The sequence below is a fragment of the Tamandua tetradactyla genome, chromosome 8 (genome assembly GCF_023851605.1).
Source record: "Tamandua tetradactyla isolate mTamTet1 chromosome 8, mTamTet1.pri, whole genome shotgun sequence".
NCBI classification, from domain to species: domain Eukaryota; kingdom Metazoa; phylum Chordata; class Mammalia; order Pilosa; family Myrmecophagidae; genus Tamandua; species Tamandua tetradactyla.
The window spans coordinates 64,474,586-64,481,406 of NC_135334.1; the positions used below are offsets into that span (position 1 = coordinate 64,474,586).

The window sequence follows — 6,821 nt, forward strand, 5'->3', positions numbered from 1 at the left end:
GCTGTCTTATTGTCTTAGCTGCAGTCCTAAATACCACAGAACAGGTTAGCTTAGACAATGAAAATGTATTGGCTCACTGTTTTGAGGCTAGGGGTATTCCAAAATTGAGGTGTCATCAAGATGCTGGCATTCTGGGGCTGGTTGGCAGCGATCCTTGGGTCCTTGGCTTTTCCATCACATGGCAGTGCATGTGGCATTATCTTCTCCTTGCTCTTCTGGTTCGCTTTGAATTCTAGATTCTTCCTATGGCTTCTTCTCCCTGTGTATGAATTTCCTTTTAAAGGTTTCCAGTAATAAAGATTAAAGCCCACACCTGCAGTCAGAAGTAATCATGGGTTGCCTGTGTCCTGGTCATGAATAATGCAGGGAAAGGAATTGTGGAGGGTCCCGTGTTTTCCCGTGTTTGGAGGGTTCACACTGTCCCTTGCAAGTGCTGATGCTTTCACATATTTCTGCTTCTATTATGCCAACCCCTCTAGGCCTTGGGAGCATTGTGAGCCACTGCCTGAGAGTGACAGGAGATATTATAGCTTGGCCTTTCTTAGCTTGGTCTTCTAGTATCAGAAGCCAGGCTATGTCCTTATCAACATTTAGATATTTTGAGGGTAGCTAAGGATTATAGAACCTTAGTCCCATTTATATAAGCCAGGATTGAATTGTGCAAAATGAGTAAGTGTGATGTGGGATAGTAGGTGGTGACTGCAAAATGATTTTCTAAGAGAAGTGCCCTCTTGGAGCTGTGGGATCTGGGCAGGGTTTGAAAGAATGGAAGGCACTGAGCAATAGGAAGGCATTTCAGGGAAGGGGAGCAGCACCAGCAGGACTTTTTTTTTTTTTTTTAACTGACAGAACAATTTTATTTTAATCATTTAACACTTGTGCAGTATTCAATCTTTGAAATGCTTTACACTAAAAACTTTTCCTTTCAACAGATAAGGACTTGGATCTGAGTTGGCAGAATTCTCAAGTTACACAGCTAATAATGAGAAGTGGAATCCTAAAATCTGATTCCAAATTCCCTCCTTGTACCTGACAACACAAGGGAAAAGTGCTTATTCATTTTAATGTTGCCCAAGTGTAAGGGCCATAATCTCGATTTATTAAGTTTAGTAGCAATACAATAGATAGAAAAGTCCCATATTACAGGAATAAAAAGACTGACTAGACAATTTATACAATAAGTGTTGAAGAAACCTACAACAGGCCAGAGGTCAAATGGTCAAACAGTCAATGCCATCAGCTGACAAATGCTGCGCAAGTGTCAATGTATATCAAGCATCACTTGCCATGTAATGTCTTGGCTTTTTTTGTTTGCAACATAAAGGCAGATTGACAACACAAGCCCTATTAAGCATATCTATTAGTTTATACTTTCTTCTGAAATTAAAAATTTGAATGGAACATACATCAATAGCGCACACTAGTTTTCTGTTGAAGTTTAGGCAATCAGGTTGGCACCAGATTTAGGCAAATGTCAGGAGTGATCGCACTGGGCAATGTCTAATCAATCAATCAATCATGACTGTAAGAAAACACTGGGTGGTTACTTCCAAGCATGAACTATAGGTAAAATCCAAAGGCCACATGTAGAAAGTTTCTAATTAAAGAAACACACCCAACTTTTAGAAGACCCAACTTCAGTCCTGGCCTTACCACTGAAGAACAAGATCTTGTAGAGGTGATCACATATGAAGATGATTTGAAAAATTTGCATTATGTCAGATCCCATCTAAGACCCTTTGAGGATCATTTCCTCCCAATTAGGTGGGGGAAACACAAGCATTTGAGAAATAAAATGTTACTGCCCCTCACAGGTATTAAGACCGAGTTCACCAGCAGTCAGCCAAGGTAATGCCTCCATTTTTAAGGACTTAAGTTAGAAGTTTCTCCCGGGAAGATTACCCTTTAAAAAACCTAAAACCTTCTTTTCCCTTATCCCAGGACACTCTATTTCAACATGCACAGCTGTGCTACAGAATAAAACACACACTTTGTCTTCTATGTGGCAGCTTCTGGATAATACCTTGGTATGCACAGAACTGACCTTATTTTTATAAGGTCAATTCATGAAAGAAAATAAAGCTTAGATAGAACAGGCTTAGTCTACACAGGTTTAACTTTAGTCACCTAGTAAATTCAGGATTGGCTCCCATTAAGTGGTCGACTGAATACTTTGCATTGCATTTTGGTGTAGAAACTAACGAAGTGAAGCTATTAGGCTTGTAGCTTGACAGTACAACGTTTATTGCATATAAAGTGCCAGTTTTATATACAAACTAATAAGTAAACTTTAAAATCTGCTTTAAAGCAGTGAGGATGACATCTTCCAACTGCCTTGTGGGAGTTAACTGAATACTCAATCCTGCTGGATCCAACTAGCTTGAGGGTCTCCCCTCCCAAAAGCCAAGATTCTTACGGGTACAGTTATATATAGCAAAGTCACCTACAGCCAACCTGCTTGCAAAAACCAAACACAGCCAAAATCTTCCATAAAAACCCTCCTAGCCTTGTGTCTTAGATATCCTCCTAGGCAACTCCACTTGTATTATTAACAGGACTACTTTTGAGGTAGCTACACAGTTTTACAGATGCCATCAAATATTCCTATTGGGCTATTTTGTGGTGTAGCTGGTTGATACGTTTCAAGTAGCTGATTTTTTTTTTTTTTTTTGAGAAGGAAAAAAAATCAGCGAAAAAGGAATACATCCTCAGTTCATTTAGAAGTCAGCATCCAAGGTAAAAGAATTTTCTGTTTAACTTGACATCACTCCCATCCTCTGATATTCGCCTACTCTCTTCTCAAAGAAGTTGGTCTTCCCTTCGAGCGAAATATTCTCCATAAAGTCAAACGGATTCTCTACTCTGAAAACCTTGCCAAAACCCAGTTCCAGCATAAGTCTGTCTGCCACGAATTCAATGTACTGCTTCATTAAAGTGCAATTCATTCCAATCAGCTTCACAGGCAAGGCCTCAGTAAGAAACTCCTGTTCTATCCTAACAGCGTTGATAATTATTTCTTTTACTCTCTGTTCTGAAGGTTTGTGAAGCAGGTGTTTGAACATGAGTGCAAAGTCACAGTGCAAACCCTCATCTCTGCTAATAAGTTCATTGGAAAAGGTGAGGCCAGGCATCAGTCCTCGTTTCTTGAGCCAGAAGATCGATGCAAAAGAACCAGAAAAGAAGATTCCTTCCACTGCTGCAAAGGCTACGACATGTTCTCCATAGGTAGCTTCTTTGTCCGCAATCCAACGCAAGGCCCAGTCTGCCTTCTTCTTTACGCAAGGCATCGTTTCAATTGCATTGAAGAGAAATTCCCTTTCTTTGGAATCTTTAATGTAAGTGTCAATAAGGAGACTATACATTTCAGAATGTATGTTTTCCATGGCAATTTGGAAGCCATATGGGGGGCGGGCCGCGGTGGCTCAGCGGGCAAAGTGCTTGCCTGCTATGCCGGAGGACCTCGGTTCGATTCCCGGCCCCAGCCCATGTAACAAAAACGGAGAAACAGAATACAATAAAACAAGAAAATGTTTAAAAAAATGTTTCCCTTTCTTCCTTCCTTCCTTCCTTCTCTCTGTCTTTCCTTTAAAAAAAAAAAAAAAAAAAAAAATTTGGAAGCCATAGAAACAGCGGGCTTCTGTAATCTGAACTTCTTGGCTAAAGCGCTCCACCAAGTTTTCATTTACTATGCCATCACTTGCTGCAAAGAAAGCCAGAACATGCAATATGAAATATCTCTCCTCAGGCTTCAGGGCTTCCCAGTGCTGAATGTCCTTGGAAAGATCCACCTCCTCAGCTGTCCAAAAGGAAGCCTCAGCTTTCTTATACATCTGCCAAATATCATGGTATTCTATAGGAAAGATGACAAAGCGACGGGGATTTTCTCTCAGAAGTGGTTCATCCTCCACGCTGGAGACAGGTACCTTAGTTTTCTCCGGCTCGGCGGGCTCCTGGAAGATCTTCCGGGCGGTCTTGCTGGCCAGGACGCGGGCGCTACTGAGAGCCGGAGGCGTGTTTTCCTTGTCCGCCAGGCTGAGCCCCTTCAGGGGTGAGAGCTGGAGCTGCTGCTGGTCCGCCAGGGTGGCGAGCGGGACGCGTACAGAGAGCATGACGGCGACGGAGGCAGAGAGCTAGCGACACTGGCCACCAGCAGGACTTTGAGGCTGGAGTTAATTCGAATGCCTGCTCAGGAGCTCATACTCCCGCTGGGAAGACATGTGCTGACATGCAGTGGCAGCGTGAAGGGTGTAAGGGTGATCCTTCTAAATGTGGGGACCCTCTGAGAGTAAGATCCCAAGATGTCTCTGCCAATTACTGTATTTGCTCTGTGCCCTCAAGAGTACTGTTTGCAATAAAATAATTTAATTAAAAAAATAAAAAGATTAAAGCCCAACCTGATTCTCATTTGGCCACACCTTGACAAAGGTAACATCTTCAAAAGGTCCGATTTACAATGGGGAGACAACCCACAGTAATGGATTAGGATTAAGAACAGGTGTTTTCATCTGACATACATAATTCACTCTGCTTCAGGCACATGTGAATCATATGGTCATAAGATTCTGTTCAAATGAAAATCCTGATTAGCTCTGATCTGGCTCCAAGATTTTGAATTGCAGAGTAGCTCCCATTGCCTCTTTGATGCTGCTGATTCATAAACCCCTCTTGAAATAGAGCTTTGAGTTGCTCTAGATCACTCTTCTCTCATTTGGGAGTGAAAATGGCTATACACATGCACACACACACACACACACACACACACACATATATCTATTTATGCATTTTACTCTAACTTTTTTTTAAAAAAGTTTAAATTTCTTGATAAATCCTTTAACATTTACTGAACTCTTTAAATAAGGTACCAACCTCATCTCCAACTACTGTCTATAACCTCAAATCTGAATTCCTCACCCTTCCCCTACCTTCATGTTGCCACACCAACTGGTGACTGTTCTCCTTCTGGAACATCCTACTATATCAGCCACTAGGCTGTGAGCAACTTTGTGGGTTGAAATAATGTCATATTGATCTCTGTAGCTCAAAATTTAGCATATTTCCTGTTATATAGCAATTGCTCAAAAAATGCTTATTAAATAACTATATAGTCAGTTTCTCCTCACTCCTCAGTGGCTGAGACATGACATGGTCATATGGAATTCTACTCATCACCTTGTATACTCCTCTCATATAACATGTAAATAAATATCTGTCTTTTCTACTATGTTGTGGGGGCCTTGAGAGTAATACAATGTCTTCCTCTTCTCTTATTCACCATCACTTAGCACAGGCAGAGTCCCATATTATAGCCTCAGAAATGTTTGATGAATAAATCATTTTACGTGATGGAAGAAGGAAGATAAACTTGAAGAGACCGTCTTGTTTACTCTAAAAGAAACTTAGAACCATATTGTTTCTCTCTTTCCATTTCATGGGTGAATATCTGTTCTCCTTCTGCAACTTAACTTCTCTTTTGAGGGAAGGGTTTGAGATGTAATGTGGTACCCTGAGCAGCTGCTCTTTCTGACTGTGTGTATACCAATAACGTGGACAGGGTGCCATGGTTGGAGGCCACTATTTATCACTTTTGTCACTTGATTTGTCCCAAGTTGAAATGGTGGTCTTGTCTTAATCTGTGATGAGGGTGAGGTTGTCAAGTGTTTAATGATAATGTGGAAGCCTGAGATGACAGTAAGATTCAACTGCTGTCTGCATAAACCTGTGGGGAGAGAAAATCTTAAGGAGAACTTGGAACTCTGACTCTAAAATATTCCCTATGGATAGAATAATATAAAGTCTACACAGTCCAAATGAGTCAAGGAGAAGAGAGGGAACCTGATAAGTATTAAGCACCTTCTGTGTTCAGGGTGCTTCCCATCTAATATCTCCTTTATTCCCCAAGGGACTCCACAAGGAAAATACTACTGTGAGAGTTCTAAAATTAGTGATAAGTGATACGCATTTTATCCACATTCACTTGGTGCTCAAAGTAACTCTAGGTGATACTATTATCTCCATTTTACAAATAAGAAAAGTGACTGTGAGTAGCTCTCCAACTTCTCCCAGGCCATTGAGTCCTCATTTGACAGAGCCCATATATGATTCCGTATCTGTCTGATATTTGCTGCTCAACCCCTATCACACTGAATTTTCTAAGTGTTGATTTTCTCCAGTAGGCTTGTAAGCTACTTGATACCCATGGCTGTATTTTATTCACATTCACACATCTAGAGCCAAATATGTGGTGGGTGTTCAATAAGTTTTAATTAAATTGAATTTCCTGATACCATATTGCTTCAATACCTCTTTGGGAACTGGAAAAGTAAGTCATTAACTTTTATAATTCTGGTGCCTTGCACAGTGCTTGTTGCTTTGTAGTTGAGTTATAAATGGTTATTGGATGGATGGATAAATTGACTGATGGATAAGAATACCCAGGAAAAAAATAGAAAAATTCCTCCACTGGATTTGGAGTTATGGTGGATGGAGCATGAGATGAGAATTAAAGGAGATACTAACAATGGGAAAATTATTTCAAATGTCAGTGAAATCCTTCTTCAAGTTGAAACTGCACTTGAAGAAATTTGTTTTTTGCAGGGTGCAGTTTAGATCAGACCAATAAGGTTGGGAGGTGATTTAAATTTCCCTGATATGAGGTGCTATGGTGTATCTCTTCATTGTTAGAATTGCTTGTGGTCACTTTATTTCTATGGCAGCACTCATATCCTCTTCAGTGAAGTACATGTCTTATGGAACCAAATCAATTCAATCAACAGTAGGGACTTGAATGAAGATATGGCTTTAGCTCTACTCTCAAGCAGTTT

General features: G+C 40.6%; 1 non-coding gene and 1 pseudogene across 1 annotated transcript; one reads left to right on the forward strand and one right to left on the reverse strand.

The window, feature by feature from the left end:
* Positions 1-311: 311 nt before the first annotated feature.
* Positions 312-449, forward strand: LOC143645401 (small nucleolar RNA SNORA71). Its single transcript, XR_013157110.1, has one exon. It is a non-coding gene; the product is annotated as a small nucleolar RNA SNORA71 (small nucleolar RNA).
* Positions 450-1,347: 898 nt separating this feature from the next.
* On the reverse strand, positions 1,348-4,135 carry LOC143643439 (ribonucleoside-diphosphate reductase subunit M2-like; annotated as a pseudogene).
* Positions 4,136-6,821: the final 2,686 nt, after the last annotated feature.